The sequence below is a fragment of the Mytilus californianus genome, unplaced genomic scaffold, assembly GCF_021869535.1.
Source record: "Mytilus californianus isolate M0D057914Y unplaced genomic scaffold, xbMytCali1.0.p SCAF_3, whole genome shotgun sequence".
NCBI classification, from domain to species: domain Eukaryota; kingdom Metazoa; phylum Mollusca; class Bivalvia; order Mytilida; family Mytilidae; genus Mytilus; species Mytilus californianus.
The window spans coordinates 111,980,863-112,002,548 of record NW_026262679.1 but is presented as its reverse complement, the minus strand read 5'-3'; the positions used below and the strand labels follow the sequence as shown (position 1 = coordinate 112,002,548).

The 21,686-nt window shown below is 31.6% G+C and overlaps 1 protein-coding gene across 1 annotated transcript in view; it reads left to right on the top strand.

Moving 5' to 3' along the window:
* The first annotated feature begins 11,801 nt into the window (after nt 1-11,801).
* LOC127735831 (uncharacterized) overlaps nt 11,802-21,686 on the top strand; it is a 54,776-nt gene continuing 44,891 nt past the window's right edge. Inside the window, exon 1 of the mRNA XM_052246219.1 lies at nt 11,802-11,939. The gene's annotated coding sequence lies outside the window, so the exon portion shown is untranslated. The remainder of the gene's footprint in view (nt 11,940-21,686) is intronic.

Below are 21,686 nucleotides of genomic sequence, written 5' to 3'. Positions count from 1 at the left end.
AACATCCGGTGACCAAGTGTCCTATAAAAGTTATGATTTAACCAAAGTTTAAGTAAAACTTTCAAATATAATATCTGTCATTCTTGCTTCAATTAAACTTTTAATCAATGGCAAAATTAAAAGAAAAGCAAGTAACAAAACTTCTCGCATTTCTTTCCAATTGAGAGTGTTCAAGTACCCTTTACAGAAAGGGGGAAGTATTAAAAAAACAGATTACGGGAATTACTGTCACATACAAATGGAAATTAATATTTACAAAGTTCAAGTTAATCAAACGTGCAAATCTTACATTAATTCAAAGCAATGATCACATTTTCAGAAATCAACTTAATTACAAAAAAACAATTTATTGTTGAGATTTAAATAAAATAGCCATTTATAAAAAACATTCACGGTTAAAATTCAAATGAAATAGCTTATTATATATATATATGCACCTCATGTTTGTGGTAAACCATCTTTTCCACAAGTGTTTTGTTTTCTGTTTGGTATTAAATTAATATTAAGATCCATTTTGTACTGGTGATCAATTTATTTGGCAATCGCCAATGGCAGTCAGTAGGGTTTAAGAACATCCGTTGTTCGACCTGTTAGTCAAATGCGTTTTGTTAAAATATACTTTTTCACTATTTTGGTCTTTTGGAAAATGTTGTTTGTGCTGTATTTAGACCCCTCTACCTAGAAATTTGTTTTACATGCACACGTATAAAAATTGCGGTTTTTATCCAACGCAATCATAGGTTTGAACGTTGTTTTCAATTTAGACTTGTTTATATTTTTTCGTTTGGGCTTGTATTATATTTTCCTTCGGGTTTATATGATCCGTTCAACCTATTTTGACTCTTTAAAATTCAAGAGTCTATCCTAAACTGAGGTAAATTATATGGCCTTCCAAATACCGTTTCGATCCCTAACATCACTGAAGAGACATTAATTGTCGAAATCCGGATATGGTGTATACAAATTTTTGCACCTCATGTTTGTGGTAAACCATCTTTTCCACAAGTTTATTGTTTTCTGTTTGGTATTAAATTAATATTAAGATCCATTTTGTACTGGTGATCAATTTATTTGGCAATCGCCAATGGCAGTCAGTAGGGTTTAAGAACATCCGTTGTTCGACCTGTTAGTCAAATGCGTTTTGTTAAAATATACTTTTTCACTATTTTGGTCTTTTGGAAAATGTTGTTTGTGTTGTATTTAGACCCCTCTACCTAGAAATTTGTTTTACATGCACACGTATAAAAATTGCGGTTTTTATCCAACGCAATCATAGGTTTGAACGTTGTTTTCAATTTAGACTTGTATATATATATATATATATAGGTTTGAACGTTGTTTTCAATTTAGACTTGTTTATATATATATATATATATATATATATATATATATATATATAAATGCCTAAGAATGTAACTTTAACACGCTAACATATTCACGCAATATTTCGCTAAACAAATTAGCTTCATCAGGCGCGTGCAGCCATCAAGGTCAAATCGGATGTTGTTAATAAATTTTTGTAGCTTATTGTACATGTTCTTTAAATATTTTTTCAGCTTATTGTACATTGCGATTGATAGATACAAAACAAATAATTGTGTTAGTTAAATACTATGAAGTTCAAGATTTATTCCTTTAGTTTTTGATAAAACTGTTTTTCATCCCTCTCATTCAGTATATATATGTTCATAGGTTTGAACGTTGTTTTCAATTTAGACTTGTTTATATATAACAGAAAAGCAGCAAATGTGGGGCCTGTTCTTCCTGCGGACAGCACTTTTTAGAGTCATGCAATAACAGTAGGCTAGCACAAAGCAGTCAAAACTATACATACACCCTTTGGTTTTCATTTATTTTATTTTTATTTTCTTTACTTTTTCTTTTTTTTTTATGTTCATATAAAAACTCATACTTATTATTTTTCCGAAATTCACATACACATATTTAGGCCTATTTCGGTTAAATACGACAACGTTGCTGCCGCTCACTATCATTTGCTTGGCCTAGCTTTTCTCCTGTTCTTGCTTTTGTAGGCTCTTATTTTTTTTTTTATTTTCTTTTGTTCTTTATTAAAATTTTCATTTTTTTTTCTTTTATTTAATTTAAGCTCTATTTATTTTTATCTTTTATTTTTATTCATCAATTTATTTATTCATTTATTTATTATACCTTTCTTATTATTGCTATATTTACTTTTTACTCATGTTAGGTTTTTTCTTTTTGTCATACAAATTATATGAATTACCTTAAGTTAAAAACAAATTATTTAAATGCCCAAAAAGGCGCAAACCAGGGCCGACCGTGCAAGACCCTCATGGGTAGTCAAGGTCGTTAAAAACCACCCTCGTCCTCGTCAGCAAATGCCAATTATACCGTCTTTGGTTTGACCCGGCAGGGGTTCGAACCAACGACCCCTCCCGCACTCAAGGAGAGTACGCTATCACGAGACCACCGAGGTGTTTTCATAATCTCAATTACATAACCCCATAAACCATAACCTATATTAAAACTGTTTATAAAACCAAACTGGTTTAATTGAATAAACGGTAACAATGTTAGTCGATTCGGGAAGCTGACAAAACTATGTCAATTCATTGCAAAACCTTACACTGGTGTATTTATATTTTTTTTTAGAAAATGATTTTAAATAGCACAAACAGTAGACAAGCAAATGTTAAATGTTACCATTAAATAACAAAATTCTCACTATTTACATATAACAGATAAAGAATGAAGTGTATATGATAGTTTTCAATTAAGATATCAATTTAATTTATTCAGTGTAGCTTTTTTTTAAGGATAAATTTACTTCTAGCAAAAAGGTTCATATATAAAAATTGAATTTTAAAAGTATATCAACTGAAAAGTAAATAATGAATATTTTAAAGGTTGTATAATAAACGAGGGAAATGTTAAATGTGTGAACCCTGTTAATCAATTTTCAATAATATTCTTCAAGTATGCTTGGTACATTTCTTTAACATTTTTTTCTCTCTCTCTCTTTCTCTGACATTTAATAAAATAATTGAGCTTGTAGTTGTCTTAAAAGGAATTCTACATTTCCTTATTTATAGGCTAGAGAACGAACAGTTATCTGTCATATGGTTGGATATGTTTTTCTCAAGTAATTTGTTGCGGTTAAATGTACATCTAAAGCAATTAATACAACATGTTTGTAGTGTTTTATCATATCAAAGAAATCGTGTTCATTTACATGATTAATCAAAGTCAACTACTTTAGTAAATTATATTAAATAACGAACGACAAGTAATTATTGTAATTGACATTGCAGGAGATGATTTCACGTGGAAACACGATAAAAATGTTTTTTTTTGTTTAAAGTCAGTTTTAAAAAATTCTGTACAAACATGTTTTAAAAACTTTACATTATATTTTCCTGCTTATTGTTAACATTATTATTCCATATTTTAATACACGAACAATGGTTTTAAAGGTTCATGTCGACCCTGTGGCTTTAATGACTGCGTTTTACCTCAAAATTGTTACTCTAAATACAGACAAACCGGTGCATCTGGGAAAGTTTTAAGGCATAGCTTGCACTAGATACATAAATCTCAAATGCATTTTATCTTTTAGAAAATCAAAAACTTAACTTGATTTTGAAGTGTACTTTTTTCTGTTCCTAAAACATAAAATGCATTTGAATTTTATTTATCTAGGGCATGCTATGCCTTAATTTTTTTCCAGATACACAGGTTCGTCTGCACTCAGAGTAAATTTGGAGGTGAAAACGTAACCATTTAAGCCAAAGGGTCCACATGAACCTTAAATCAATAAGAAAGGTACACGACTAACAAGGGAAAGACATTTATGAAGATAAAATACACAAAACACTAAACCTTCAAGCAATACCTACTCCATCAAACTATATGTACTTGATTTGCCTTTTAAGATGTTACCGTGGACTAATAACCTGAAGTTTTTTGTAAGATTTTGATGAATTAATGCCAATAAATATATTATGCAAAAATACGTCCATCGATATCGAACTCTTTAAAGGAATCCGTAACGACGAAATACCCGTCTTTGTATTGAACACTCTACTCACAGCCGAAATGGTTAAAAGCTATATTAGTTTAACTGTTCCAATTCCAATAAAACTTTGATTGTTGTTCGATAAAACAAGCATGACAGAATAAGGTGAGCCATTAATGCTTCCATTGTTTGTAATATTTAATGTTAAGAAATACAAATTTATCTAAAAAGACTTGATCGAAGCTTGGCAAAATATACAAATAGTAGATAGACAATTCTGCATATAAAAAAAATTAGAAGTATGAAATTATTCATTTCAGATATATAATTATTTCTTTGACGTATTCCGACCAAAATTATTATAAAGAGACGATTTGTCGCTTCCTATTGTTAATTTTCCTATTCATTACAAAAAATAAGGAGATGTGGTATGATTGCCAATGAGACAACTATCCACCAAAGAACAAATGAAGTGGATGTAAGCAATTATAGGCAACTGTACGGCCTTCAACAATGAGAATTAGAAATTAAATGTCTTCCTGTAGACTGTTATCTTGTGAACTAGCACGTTATAAATCCGACTCAACGTGTAAACTAGTACAAAGCAGGGTTCATATTCATATTGCTCTAACATGTTGTCCTGAATAATTTACCACTGGGCGTTTAACAGCCATTTATCCATCCATCATTGAGATGATAACCAATAGACACTAATTTGGTTTTGTTTTGTTTACTCTTCCTTATGACGTCTTCGGTTTTAAAAGAGGAAGAAGCTATCAAGGGTTCAATCAGAAACTATATGTGGAAGACAATCAGACAATACTTGACAGAGACGATGAAAGGACAAACAACACAATCCACAGAGGTACCAACGCAAACATTACTATAACCCGTTTAGTTTTGCTTCTTTGTTTGTTGTCTGCCATCTTGTTTTCTTTGAAATATTTCACATTTTTTCATACCGGAGATTTTTAAAGCTTGGTATACGATATTGGTTTTGATTGAATCGGGAAAATTGTTGAAGAAACTCAGCGAAGATACCAGGCTTATTTTTTGGTTCGGCATGCTAGCGTGTCGTCTACGGCCTATGGAGAGTTGTGTAATTGGCAATCATACCATATCTCCTAATTTATTTATAGATATGCTCGTGCTGCAGTGACAAATCATATTTCAATGCAATACTTTTTTTCTAGACGATTAAAACCGTATACACTAGGGATACTGATATCTCTTATTGATCAAAATTTACGTGTTTGTATAAAGATAAAAAAAAATCTTATTGTGGAAGCGTAATTCCCATTGTAGGAATCTAATTAAATTGATACTGCGTACCACGTGTTTTAAAGAAATATACAATAAAATGTATTTTTCTTACTTTAAAATTTATTGATGAATATTTAACTCCTCTCCCATTCAAAGCTATAATACTGGGTGTAAGTTTGGCTTTACTTTTCTTACTATTATAGTTTCATCTGCTCTTCAACGTTTGTATAAAGGATTGGATGTTCAAATATTTTGACCTCAAACATCATGTAATAGACATTAATCGTCGATATGCGATGTCCTGCAGTAAACTGTATACTTTAAATGTACTGTTTTGTAATATGCAGAGTTTAATATGGAATCATAGAGTCAGTAACAAGGCTAAAAGAGAGATGAACGACGACATGACAATGCCATGACACAACGTTTCATTTATTTTCTTTCTCTTTTTAAAATCTATATACAAGTTTACCATGGGAATTGCCCAAAAGTGTACTTTTCTGTACTGTTCATGACATAGTTGTTATGTAAACACTATCATATAAATATGTAAGAAGGTGTTCGGGTTACTTTGTTTTCTGTCAACAATATAATAACATAATTTATCAAACACACATTTTCCTTTTTTAAAATGCTTTTCGATAAATCTGGGAATGATATACATATTGTAGTCACGGTAAAACCCCTTCTGTTTGATAATGTTGACGTTCGATTTGGAAATGAATCCTATCATAAAGTGATCTTCCGATTGCGACCAACTATATCTATATTTTGAAATTATATTCCTTTACTTTTTTAAAATCATAATTATTTGTAAAACTTTATAAAGACAGTATGAAAGACTACTCTATAGATATTTCAAAATACATGTAGATACGAATACGAATACAAATACGTTTATTTAGACGTCCCAATCTAACGTTTTAGTTTTGTAGAATTGGTATGTATCATTGGTTAATATGTTGGTAATATATTAGATAAGAGATAAAACAATCCGGTACGTTTTATGATATAACATTAGATTTCCACATCAAAGAATTCAACTGAAGTAGTCAAAAAATCTCACTTGTGGAGCCGAAACTCTTGATGCTTCCGGAGCAAATGAGTACAATTCAATTTACTTCCAGGGGTTCGTGTTGCTCTCTTTTTAGTTTTTTTGTAGTGATTTGATGACTATTTGTTGTCTTTTACATATTTATTTTTGCTATTGTGTGTCTTTTTTCTACGATATCTGGTAAAGTATTGGCCTTTGGAATAATGCACCCTTTTCAAAACATTAAAACTATTAAAATTTTCCAAAATAAAGAATTTTATATTCAACTACCTCAAATTATTCTTACTAAATAAATCACTTTGCTAGTGATGTTTATCTGTTTTAAATGTGATTTTACCATTTTTAATCATAAATATTTCTATCAAATACTAGTATTTGTAGTTTACTCTTCCTTTTTTGTGGAGATAATGTTCTTTTTATTCCTTTAAATGGAGGGTACATTCTGCAGTTAGTGTTAAATGTGTTAGTTTGCAGAAAACCATCTGATACTTTCAATGAACATAATATTTCATGCTAAATAACTGTAGTTTACTGATTTTAACATCTCTTTGGCCTATTTGGAATATTCAATTCAAAAGAGAGAGAACCTGAGGCAATCGCATGAACTCCACTCGGAGCGAGTCGGTGTGTCGACAAGGTGAGCATGCGAATGCACACTTAATCATAAGGTCACATTAGGGAAGGGAACAAAAGAGAGGCGAAGGATACCAAAGGAACATTCAAACTCATGAGTCGAACATCAACTGATAACGCCATTGATAAAAAAGAAAAAAAAAAACATGCAGACAAACAACAATGCACAAAACTACATAGAAAATCAAAGACTGAGTAACACGAACCCCACCAAAAACTGGGTATGATCTCATGGGCTCCGGAAGGTAAGCAGATCCTGCTCCACATGTGGCACCCGTCGTGTTGCTCATGTAAGTACAAACCCGGTGATATGTCTAATTCGGTAGGTCGCATTCGAGTGAAAAGGGGACGAGATTGTAGTTACGACAATTGGAACATATCAGTCGTCATCTTTGAAACAGATATTCCATAACGATTAACCAATTCGTGATGGCGTCCGTAAAATTTACGAAGGGATGATTTCAACTTCACCACTTGGAACTTGGAACTCTTGATTTAATAGCTTTCTTGTAAGCAGCAACCCTCCATCAAGGAAATCATGATAGGAAACACAAGCCCTGGAATGTCGTATCAACTGGGAGATATATACTCCGTATGCAGGCGCTGCTGGAATGTTGCTACATAGAAATGGAAAGTTCACAATTGGGAAGCTGAAATCATCTCTTTTTGTCGTCAGTTTTTTTTTTCAACCGACCCTCATTGTCAATTTCTAGATGCAAGTCAAGATATGAGGCAGACTTAACTTTATCTTTATCTCAAGTTCGATGGGATAGATGCGTTCAATATAGTCACCAAACCTTGAATTATTTAGTGAGAGAACATCATCTTTATAGCAGAAAGTAAAGTTAAAGGATACTGCTAACTTCTTTTCGTTCTTCCAAAGAAGTTCCTGTATGAAGTCAGTCTCATATGAATAAAGGAAAAAGTCGGCAAGAAGAGGAGCACAGTTCGTTCACATGGGAATTCCGATTGTTTCTTGAAAAACACGTCCTCCAAACGTAACAAATATGTTGGCAATCAAGAAATCAAGCATCTTGATAATGTCAGTTTCTGATAATTTTTTGTTTGAATCAGAGTGATTTTTACAAAGTACGATTTATCCCTCCCTAAGACAAGAAATTTGTATCTACGTAAGCCATTCTTATTTATGCAACAAAGCATGACAAACTCATTCAAATTGTCTTTTTTAGACAAATGGCTAAATGTACAGATCAGACAACTATTCTGAAGAAACAGGAAAGCGAAAACATGTCGCTTGTGAGTCGAGACTCAGACATATCGTACTGGTCTATTTATTCGTGAAGTTGGCCGTTAAACACGTGTAAAGACGATTATATTTCTAACATTTCACTTTAATACTGTATTTGATTAATTTAGCCTTATTATTATAAACTATGGAAAGAAGAAAACAATAAACCTATATTCTTTGGTCTTCCTATATCATGTTGAACTATCCATGAGACATGTATATAGTAAAGTCGTCTGATCTGTAATTTTAACAATTGTGACATTTGACGGAGTGTGGATTCGCATTAAGAGTGATGCATGCACATATATATAGGAGACGTTACCCTGTCGACGCACCCGGTCTCACTACTTTTGATGTTTATGTCGCTTTTATATACACTCCAACAGATCATAATGATATACACATGGTTTAAAAGTAATCTTAAGGGATATGGATAGACATATATCCTAAGTGCAATGTGTGTTTTTATAAGTAATAATTAAAGCTTGTTCTGTTGCTTCGAATTCAATTTTAAGTACTTATTATTAGATATCAGAAAGCCACAAGATTTCAAACTTTGGATCTAATTACAGTTACTAATAAGGTGCTATATACATAAATCATTGTATTTACAAAAGTAGTAAAAGTTAATTGAGAAATAACTGATTGAACCTATGAATAAATTGTTCTCGATAATGAACTTGTATTGTACACATTTAACATAACTTTTGCGACCTTGTGATAAAGTAAAGTGCAGGTGAACTTTGGGTCAGGTTTGGGAACTGGTTACCCTATTCTATAACTTTGTCTTGAATTATAGTACAATTGAGAATAATGCAAAGTGTGCTTTTGACAAATGTTTATCATAGTACAAAAAAAAATGTTCATCGGTTCAAGTATAACAATTACTATTGACTTTTCTACAATAATGACTCTGTTATTACAATTTAGGTAAATATTGGTTCGGACATTAAAAGCAATATATGTTTGCCGATTATAGAACAAATGACCTCGGATTCATATGTTTTGACGGTTGATGTTTTAAGAAATAATGATAGGTATAAAAGTATCAATAGCCATTCAATTTCACATGTGACGTTACAGAGTAAAAGGTTCATTTCACGTTTCGTTGATGTGATGTTTAGGCCAGTTAGATATCAATTCTATTTTGGTCTTGGGTACAAATGTAAGGTGTATGTGCATGCAAATCATTTTGAATTTTTCACACATTATTTTTTTTCTCTCAACCGATCCATCCGTCGTATTACAGAAATTATAGATACACTTGCTATTTATCATTAGTGTTTGTGGTTTTTTTAGAGTTAAAGTGTACATTACGTGAAGCATAACATATTTTTATGTATTTACTTTTTAGTTATTAATGCTTTTAGACCTAGACTGATCCTGATGTAAGTCTTTAAGGTTGATATTCTAACTGTCAGCATTACCTGTAAACAAGCTTGTATAAATGTCAATCTGCAGATGATGACGGAGTTTCTAAGTATATGTCTTTTTAAACTTCCTTTAATATGCGTCATGGGATTCTAGTTATGCTCCTGATGCAAGTCTTAAGGGTTAATATGATAATTTTCAGCATTACCTGTAAAACAGCTAGTACCAATGCCAATCTGCAGATGATGAATGAGTATCAAAGTATATGTCTTCTTTTAACTTCCTTTAATATGCCTAATTGGGTTACAGCTATTGATCCTGATGCAAGTCTTTAGGGTTGCTATTATAATTTTCAGCATTACCTGTAAAACAGCTATAGTATCATTGCCAATCCGCAGATGATGACTGAGTATCTAAGTATATGTCTTTTTGAACTGCATTTATATATCCCATGGGGTTCCAGTTATTAATAACTCTTCTTTGTTTGATACATATATAGATATTTTAATACCCGTGACTAACAGCATATGTACAGTGTAGACGGTTAGATTGATTGATTAAGTAATCAATGGCTGCTTAGGGGTTACAGAACACCTAATGGAGTTGAACGTTTTAATCACATTCTATTAGAAAAGAGAAATCAAGCTTCTTATTGATCAAAATTGTTGTTTGTCAAACTGCTATATATCCAATGAAATTATTCCTGTAAATTGTGTGGTTCAAATTTCTAGAAATTTTCATATTTTTGTCATGAAGTCAAAGGAAATATTTTGTCAAAATTTCATGAAAATTACGGGTGCCACATGTGGAGCAGGATCTGCTTACCCTTCCGGAGCACCTGAGATCACCCCCAGTTTTTGGTGGGGTTCGTCTTGCTTAGTCTTTAGTTTTCTATGTTGTGTCATCTGTACTATTATTTGCCTGTTTGTCTTTTTATTTTTGGCCATGGCGTTGTCAGTTTGTTTTCGATCTATGAGTTTGACTGTCCCTCTGGTATTTTGCGTCCCTCTTTTAAACGGGCCAAATCTATTTAAGTTCAAGTGTTGGGTACCCCTTTACTTACATTAAATTTTCATGCACATTCGAAATGATAACATATAAATAAGATATGAATATGCATTGCTTGCAACTAGTCAGACACGGTGAGGGGTGTATTCAACGTTTTAACTCATAAGGTAACACGGAGACAATCTTTACTATCCAGATACATAAATAAGAGACGACCAGTATTTGCGCTTACTTCTTAACGACAAAGGAACAGGCGGACATTCCGACCACAAACTATACCCTACTTCGATCAGCGAGATATAACAAGAAGATGTGGAAGGGTTGTCGATGAAACAGGTATCAATTATAATTAGTCTCTAAATGCGTAGGGTTAATTCAGCTATAAAATTTTATATATACAGTTGATTTTTTTCTAATGCCATTACAGCACAGGAAAAAAGGTTTACTTCACATTCCACCAAATATATTGTGAATCGACTGTTTATAGTGGAACAATTAAAGCCATCACTGAAAAGAAATTTATTATCGAATTGCTATTCTGTTGCAGTTAAATTGGTAACATTTATATATTTCAAACTCATCTTTATACCAGTAATGTTAGCCCCCGCCACATGTTCTAATGCCTGTCCCAAGTATAGAAAATGTCCTCTGTGATCGTTATAGCTATGCCGATGTATATACCATCATGACAATAGTTCAGTGTTGATGGCATATATTCGATATTTTTTTATTCTGTAATGTGTTATAAAATAAATATTGCTGTTTAATTACCAGAAAAAAGACACATGGCCATTGTTTGTCTAGGGTTGTTTCCCTGTTGATGAACATATTTATTCAACTGATGCATTTTGATAGTCCCTATTTACCCATTTACTTTTTTTACTGAATCAAAGAACTGATAGCAGGTCAATTTGTTTAAACTTTTTTTAGCATGAATAAAGAAGAGGGATCTTCATCAATAGGACAACACCCCAACTAGGCAAAACAATTAGAACAGAAATTTACCCCTTAACACTGATAAAAAAATGTACCATGATTCAAGTGTTTTAGTAAATCTGGATAGCAGTACATACCTTACAAAAAAGGCCATTATATTAGTCTTAAAAAACCAATATTTGTCAGTAAAATGTTAACGAACAAATTCGATGTTGCGGAATGATTTCTGTCAATATTTAAAATATATTCAATGCACGAGAGTGAAATAGATATATGTGATGCATAAAAAGTATGGAACAGTGGTTTTCCGTGAGTAATTAAATATATTGGACGTTATTAACATCATGAAACAGAGTGCGACTTATATTCAATAAATTATTTATACGAAAACTTTGGATCAGTTATAAAACAGTAGCAAATACGTAAAGGTACGTTGTTTTGAATTTTTGTGTTAATATTGTTTTATCAAATTGTTTGCATTGTATTTGGAACTTTTAAATTAGTACACCATGTGTATGAAAGTGGACTTATTTCCATACATTTTTTTTTTATTTTATTATTTTGATATCAGTTTTTGCAAACTCAAAAACCAAGTTTTTTAATTTTTTTATGATTATTATATTTGATCATTCAAAGTCCAATGGCATAAAATGAGCACTTTATAAATGTCGCGCATTCAAAACTCTTTTCTAGATTTACATTCACCAGGAACACTCAACCACAACCATGTGTATGCTAGGGGTGTTTGTATACTAGTACGTAGAAACGTTAGGAGCTTTCTTACCAAAGATGGACCCAAAAGAATCGACAAATTTAATAAACTTATGAAATAAGAAAATATTGTTACTATCAAATGAAATAGAAATATATATGGTCCTAAATCATTTCGCATTTTTATTTGAGGTAGGTTTTTTCCACACAAATTTAGTGAAACAAATGTGTTACAATACCTTTTAAAAAGGCAGTTAGCAATCTAAACATAATCTGTTGTTTAAGACTGCATGTTGATCCCCGGATGTAGTTTTGGTTTTTATATCGTTGGGTTGCCCACTCATTGACATATACACCTTTTTTTTTATTCATATACACTGTACTTGAGTTCTAACCAAGTGGAAGTAAAATACACAAATATATGATCATATATGTTGAACCTTTTTAAGCTTTATGAAAACAAAATAATTAGAGTTAATGAAATTGAAGAAAAAATATTTACCTAAAACTAATTTCGATATGAATTTATCCCGAACTAGAAACGTAGGAGCTATCTTACCAAAAATGGACCCAAAAGAATCGACAAATTTAATAAACTTGTGAAATAAGAAAATATTGTTACTAACAAATGAAATAGAAATATATACGGTCCTAAATCATTTCGCATTTTTATTTGAGGTAGGTTTTTTCCACCCAAATGTAGTGAAACAAATGTGTTACAATACCTTTTAAAAAGGCAGTTAGTAATCTAAACATAATATGTTGTTTAAGAATGCATGTTGATCCCCGGGTGTAGTTTTGGTTTTTATATCGTTGGGTTGCCCACTCATTGACATATACACCTTATTCTTTTTTAATTAATATATACTGTACTCGAGTTCTAACCAAGTGAAAGTAAAATACACAAATATATGATCATATGTTTGAACCTTTTTAAGCTTTATGAAAACAAAATAATTAGAGTAAATGAAATTGAAGAAAAAATATTAACCTAAAACTAATTTCGATATGAATTCATCCCGAACTATAAAAACAAATTAGTACTATCATAACGGTTTCTGTTTTAGCTTAACAACTACTTAGTAAATGATTACTTGAAAAGAAATATATCTTAAGAAAAAATTACTATAAAACATGAATTCCGAATAAAACTCCGTTTATTTCCATATGCAATTGAAATCCTGCAGATATTTTTTTTACTTTTTATTACCTAAAAACTTAGTTCGGACAATGTGTTTTTATAGATTCGTCGGTATAATGAACAGTCTAGACGAATATTTGAAACCCTCAGAATAAGTATATAAATAAATCATAGACGCCTTAATACCGACAAATTTTCATATAAATCGTTTTAACAAGAGTACTATTTCTAACTTTATCTGTACTAGAACACACCCGCGAAATCGCGGGTATTTAGAGCTTGGTTGAAAGTATGTAAACTGTTGTAGGATGAATTTTTGTAAAAGATTTTATGTCTGGAGAATTTCAGAAAAGGTATCAAACTGAGTCATAGGCACTTGGAGACAGGACAATTATTTTAAGCCCTCTCCCTTTTTTCCAAAGTCCGTTATTTGTTTGCTCTCTGTTAAATTCCATGATTTTCGCGTTTCTGTATACTATGAACATACATATAATATAAATAAAGTGTATTTGCTATTAACAGGAACATCAATTCCAAGTTTCTTCTCCACGGCGATCACTGCTATATTATATAGAGAGTCTCTATATATTATAGGATTATAATCATAGTATACGTGCAATATAACGCGAAAATAATTGTCCTGTCCCCGAGTAATTATGAAAATTATATTTAAAGAGGGCGAAATAAAATTGCCATTTCACGATGAGCGAACAATTAAAAGTTTCTTGCACGTTGATCTTTTTATCGATTTCAAGAAACACGGTGAATAACGAACCTTTTTCACGGCTGCACGTGAAATAAAAAGTGGCAAAACACGTTACACGAAAATAACCCTTTACCCCCTCTTTTAAAGTTTAAAATCGGAAGTTTTGGGTATGACTTAAAAGTCGGTCTGATGACGGAAACAATAACCGGACGCCTTTTTCTTCGTATTTCTCCCAAAATAACCCAAACTGAATAATCATAAGAATGGATGACAAATGCGACTATGCATGGTACCTGTAGGACACAGAGGCATGATGATTAATTTATTGGGGAAGGAAGAGAAGCGACATACAAAATGAGGTCTTCTCGTTTAATAGTATAGATGTATATCATTAAACATGATACTGCTGAATCAGTAGTTGTCTATATCAACATTGATTTTTATTGTTATGTTGTATTGCTTTTTTTGTTAAAAAAAATTACATATTATGCACTATTTGTTTTTAAGTTGAAAAAAAAACAAACACAGAATCTAAAACTGTCAATTTATGATTATATTTGGCTTTTAATGTTCCTGATGAAGGTAACTCATGGAATACGCTTCGGACGCACGATAGTTTGAATGTCTTACTGTCTTTTATTTGGTTCTTTGCTAATATGAAAGCGATCAAGCATTATTTGGATAACTTGTTCCCTTGAATGTTCCAATCCTTTACATTCAATTTGTTTTCCGGTAACTTGCCTTTTTATGTATTTTAAAAGCTAAATACGATGCCCATGTAATTAGTTTTCTAAATCACGTCCTTATTTTTTAATGAAAAAGAATAGTCTTATCAGTTTTATAATTTTAGCATAGGATTTGGGAATGACGTCCGTCGGAAAAAAAACATTGTGGTAGACATCTGAGTCTATCAATTATTGAGGACTGAAGAGATTTTTTTCAAATAAACAAGACTTTTGGTATAGTAGGCCATTTGCGCGTTTTGTCTTCGTATGTCTTATCAGTGGCACTCCAATCAAAATAGTTTCACGTCAAATCCAATACGAAGTTAAACAGCATGGAAAACAAAAATAAATCCAAAAAGACGTGTTAAATATTGCTAAAGCCACCTATGCCTGGGGATAGATAAACCTTGATGTTGAGAATGATTTAAACATTTTGTCAACTGTTTATTTACAGGAAACTACTCAATTTCTCTGCACCAGAATGATGGCTACGTAAAACATTATAATCTGTTATTATACTTTGTACTATTAAGAGGGAAGGGGCCTCGGTGGCCGAGTGGTCTAAGTAGTTACTACTGTAATCACTAGCCAGTCAACACTGAGGTTGTGAGTTCGAACCCCGCTTGTGCGGGTGCACTCGACTCCAATCTTAATTGACTAGGATTGTCCGTTTTCCTATCGAAGGTCGGTGGTTTTCTCCGGGCACTCCGGCTTCCTCCACCAATAATAACTGGCCGCCACGAAATAGCCCAAAAGCGGCGCTTAAAAGTGGCGTTAAAACACCAAAAATCAAATCAATTAAGAGGGAAATAATACTGTTCATTCCTTTTTGTTGAATAATTATAACGTGTTAAACTGAAATGTGAGGATTTACTTATTTTGAATTCTATTAGTATGTCAGCATGAAGTAAAAAGAACCCTCTATTACTGTATTAATTTACTAAAGCCTTTATAGATATTCACATTGATCTGTTAGCGAAAACATGAGCAATCTAAGTACAATCTTCTGGGGTTTTTTTAATTTCGTATTGACCGACAGGACCTTGACCTTAAAATGTGTAAAAACAAAACCATAAGTCACAATGAATCAAATTAAATTAACTATCGTCGCTGTGGAACATAATGTATATCTATAAACACTTGATTGCATGATTTCAAATGTACAAATATTCAAAACAAAATTCATACTTGATATGAAACAGATATTCACTGACAAGCCAGTTCAGCATTTATGTTGGTTAATGTTCTTTTTTTTAAGGCAAACTCGCTCACAAGCCAAAATATCTTTTGTCCCGGTCAAGAACCCTATCGATGGTTATCCTTGACTTATCAAGATTTTTTTTTGTGGACATTTTTGTTTCTTTTTAATTTATTGAAGACTTTCACAAAATTCAAGACTCGGGGTGATATATTGATTGACATATACCACGTTGAATTAAACGTAAAAGGATTACAGAAATTATAAAAAAGGTATTGGACAGTACAAAATACTGCACAAACCACTAACACCTAACATTTCCGAGAAATTGAAATTATAACAATGACAAACAACAACGAACGTTGAAAACAGTGTGTCGCCCTCTTGAAAACTTTAAGTTATGTATGTTAATGAGCGCATGTCTCTCATTGACGTATATCTATTTTTATTCACAACGTGAAAACATTAGTCCAAACGCTCCAATCAGGTGAGAAATATAGTAGGGAAATCGATATAGTGGCGGCCATGAACAATGAACCGAGTTTTTACATCACAAAGATTTCAACTGTTATTTTTTTTTATAAGTCTTACATTTATGAGGCCTTTTTATGAGTCTTACGTGAGTGAGGCAATGTTAACAGGGATTGCATTGTCATAAATCTTTAAATTAATATAAAAAAAAGCGGAGATAAGATGGTAAGTTTAAACTATAGGATTGAAATTTTAGGGGTTTTATTGTGTGCATTTACCGTGAAAATTTACTTCATTACCCTAACATTTGAATTTAATGTAATGAAGGTAAATCGAGAATAGAGCTACGGACGCATTAGATTCATAAATTTTTTTTTTTTTTCATTTCACTACGATATACTATACACTTGGTCCGCATCGTACAGTTACTTTGTAACGACAGAGTTCCAATAGCACAGTAGTCAGCACTCTTGTGTTATCTTAAAAAAAAAGCATTGGTACGGTCATTTTCATTCAATTTACTGCTTATAAAATGTTGAAATTATCGAAACACGAAGGTTTTTTTCTATCAAGAGGCATAGATGGCTTAAGCCGTATTTGGCACAACTTTTTGGAATTTTTAGTTTTCAATCCTTTTTAAACTTCAAATTTGATTTGGCTTTCAAACTATTGTGATTCTAGTGCCACTGATGATTTTTGAAGACAAAACGCTAGTCCTATGTACCAAATTATGAGCCTGATTATTTTATTTACACCCTGTGGCGGAATTTTGTTGTCCGCTGATTTAATTTAATGTGTTTTATTTCAAAATGGGTGCTCATCAATGTTCGTAGGGGGAGTTTTGTCTTGAAGTATCAGATGCAAGACCTTATAACATATGTCAATTTATTAGGATTTAAAGTATAACCACCTACCAACATTTTAATTGAATGAATTATTTATACTTTACTTATTCAAATTACACATATTTTTTTTAATACAGGTAAAAAATAAAGGAAAAAATTATTTGATTGAAATTAAAATTACCAGACGTGACATTGGGTGTTATCTTTAAACAGGATCGTCGATGTGAAAAAACGTGATGTAATATTTAATTACAATTTTGCGTGTTTGTTTTGGTGTAATCATAACATTTATCTTTACCATAATATTTTCTGTCACTTCAGAGTGACTTGCTCAAAAGAAAATTGAAAATCGAAGTTAATTGTTTCAGTAACAACGAACCATATTCACAAACTTGACAAGAAAAGTGTTAACGTGTAAAGACAATTGATATGATATGATTAATAAATAGACAAATATCAAAGAACTGATTGATTGATAAGATTAATGTCTCGTTAGCGCGAAACGGTTGTATTGCAACGAGAGCCTTAACTAATTTTCAATTATTGAATTTTTTTATCAGAATTATTAATAGAAGGTGACATTACAAAAATGAAACATCTTCCTCAGAGAACGGTTTCTTTTTTAAAGCCGATTGTGGGTATACGCCAATGACAGAACAACCAAACAAAACAAAAGCAACAAGACATCCCGGGGTCAATAAACGGTCTTCAACAATATAAAAGTGTCTTTACAAGGTCAAGCGTAAGATCAGGAACGCCCAAAGCCGATTATTTGAAAGGCACGGATGTATAACGACCGAAACGGTTCAGGAGCTATTTTACCAAAAAGGACATAAAAAGAGCCAAATCCATATAAACGTTGCTGGTGATGAAGTGATGAAACAAACTTTCCAGAAACCACATTTAATTTGATGAACTACATGAGCATACGGACAAAACAGTTATCGTCAGTAGTGCTCGAACCAAAACAATTGATATTCGAAAGCTGCAGACAATAAAGCAACACCATGACAAAAAAAAAAATGAAATTAACACTCAAATAAAACGGTAAACAATAGTTTGTTTAGTGTGTATTTGTATTTAACCCCAAAAGATATCAAGTCCCATTACTAGTTTTTAAAACTATGCCTTTAATTCGAATAGTTCGCGTTTATAAAATTTTTAATTTATCAATTGACAGAACTTGAGATAGTGAGAGTTAGTTGAAAACTGACAAAATTTGGACAAAAAGGGATGTCTTCAATTTGACTTATTGGGAACACTTTAAGATCTTATATTGGAATCCCAATCCCAGCACATGGATATAAAAGAGAAGAACAGAAAAAAATACTTCCATATGATCAGAGATATTATCGCTCTCTCCCATTTGATAGCACAAGTTCTTTCATTTGATAACATGTCAACGAGATCTCCCATTTAGTGGTTAAGATTATAACACAATATTGACTGCTGTACCCCAATTTTTGACATTTTTACCTTTTATGTCTATTTATTTTGCTCACACATTGTTGTCAATATAATGGAATTCTATATGACTGTCATACAATTGAGAGGTTTAGTAAGCTATAAAACCAGGTTTAATCCACCATTTTCTACATAAGAAATTCCTGTACAAAGTCTGGAATATGACAGTTGTTTTCCATTCGTTTGATGTGTTTGAGTTTTTGTTTTTGCCATTTGATAAAGGGACTTTCGGGTTTGAATTTTCCTTGGAATTCGGTATTTTTTTTATTTCACTTTTTGATCAGATATTATCGAGCTTGCGTTTGTTTTTATTAATTCCTCGATAAAGGATTATATCTGATCGGCCGTATAAACAAACACTTTCATGATATGCAGATCGTTAAAAAAATCTATGTCACGACGACAATCCGTTTTTACTTTTCTAAAATCAAGATTAAAACTTCACAATGATTCAAACGTCAAAAGTATACAATGGCACTTTAAAAAACAACATTTTGTCATGACGAGATCTTTTATAGCTGATAATATAGGTTGGATTTTGGTCATTGTTGAAGGCAGTACGGCGAGCGATAATTGCTTACATCCATTTCATTTGAATTCTAATGAAAAGTTGTCTCATTGGAAATTATACCACCTCTCCTTATTTGTATATGGATTACAATAACGCTTCTAAAATTTCTCCAATATCTATTGTAGCAATAACTATGTTTAAAGATGTAATTAAAGAAAAATTCTTTCAACATTCAACATCACCGTATTCAAACTTTGATCAAAATGGTCAGAAATGTGAATATTAATTTGAGAAATTAACGATTATGACTTAACAAGTTCCGGTATTTAATAAAAAAAAAGAAGATGGAAGACCACGAGTTTATTGAGTACGAAAGATTGCAGTTTTATGGACAAAGTTAAAAAAAAAAAAAAAGCTATTTGATTCCACAAGTAATTTAAATTCAGTTCTACACATGTATTTCCAAATGAATTATTCAATTTCATATTTACATAAGACTTTTCCAATTTAATAAATGACAAGATTACTTAATTAATACACACACCATTTTAGATAGTTAAATATAAAAACTTCATGTGAAATTTTAATTATTTCTTTTTCATTATATGATTGTTACGTACAAGGCGTATTTTTTTAATAAGTCAAATGGATATGAAACAATTGAAACATGTGAAAGAAATTAAAGATTGATTACATATATGATACAGAATGGTTTAATAAAGTAGTTATTTTTTAAAGATGAACGTAGGAAAGATGGAAGTTGCTCAACACAGTCATAATTGTTGGGTTTTTTCAATGGATAGTCGCTTTGGCTTTTTCTTTTATTTCATATTTCTCGATACGTTTCGATAAATTGAAGGAGTAATGATTAAAATTCATTATCTCAATCTTTCAACTACGATTTTCATACTTTCATGCCTAAACTGTTATACACTCCTAAAACCAGGTTATAACAGTAAGTATTTACCGGGCATTGAATGCTTCATTTAAAAATTTGATTTCGGCGCTCACATTGTATGAAAATAGCCACACTAAAACACTTATATATTGCAGCCGATATTTTTTTCTTTTACTGTGACTTGACGGTTAGTGTTGCTCTCTACCTAATGCAATCTATTCAAAATTTTGACCAATTTGCAATTTTTATTTTTTAAAGCCAAACTGTTTAACTGGTCAGAAATTTGAACAAACTGCTGTAGAAAACACAGTAAAGTCGTGAAAGTGCAATGTGATAAAATAAAGCATACTTACAATCCTATTAGACTTTAATTCTACTTCAACGATATTATGAAAAATCAGTCTAACTATTTGTATACAAATTTTATTGTAATTGTCATGCTAAAGGTGATAATTAGTAATTTTAAATTGCTATAAAAATGTCAAAACTAAGCTTTCATACAATTTTTCTTTCGAAAAGTCTTCCATATTCTTAAGAATCAGACATCATTTGAATTAAAACATCTTATATTCATTAAAATATATGTGAAATAACAATACGTTGTTAATAAGTTTCCATGGGAGATAACCTTAAAATTATTATTTTTTTGAATATAGAAGACTTTTTCAAAGAAAAATTGATTATCTCCCATGGAAACTTCTAGTGCTGTTGATAAATAATTAGGATGTATGGTATGTTACTGTTGAGAAATGGGAAGTTGACAATTAGAAATTTAAATTCATCACATGTATTATGTACTAATATTCTATTTTAAAGTCGTCCATCTGTGACTGTATCTAGAAAATATCAAGATATGACGCAGTCGTTCTAGTTTTGATAGTTTGTTAATATTAAGTTCACTGGGATATATGAGCTGCTAGTAATCACTGAAATATGGGTTACTGAGTGACAGGACATGAGTTGATTTGAAAGTGAAATTACAGAAACAGGAGTGAGTAGTTTTACTCTAAAATGATGCATTTTTTCTTCCTTTTTTGTCTTTGAAAGGATATGTATGAATCCTGCCTCATATGTGTTCAAGAGCAAGTCGGTCAGTAGTTGTGTACAATTCGTACCTATTGGAGTAGCGACTGCTTGTTGAAATATCAATCCATTACACGCAACACATATGTTGTCAATCAAGAAAGTCCAGCGTTTTGATAATATCATCACTATTTGTTGTTTGAATCAGTGTGGTTTAAAGAAACATATCCATTACTTGAAACAAGGTGTTAGTATCTACGATTCCCATTTTTGCAGGGAAAACTCAGCCATACCAACAATCTCGTGCCTTTTTATTTCGTCCAATGCGATCATCGAGATCTATAAGGACTTCATTTGTCATGCAATATGATGGGTTTATTAAACACAAATTTTTAGTTATTGTTCGAAAAAAAACACTCTTATCAGGAATGACCGATACAGTAACCCGAATCAGACCGTTTGATGGCAGTCAAGTTCATGCG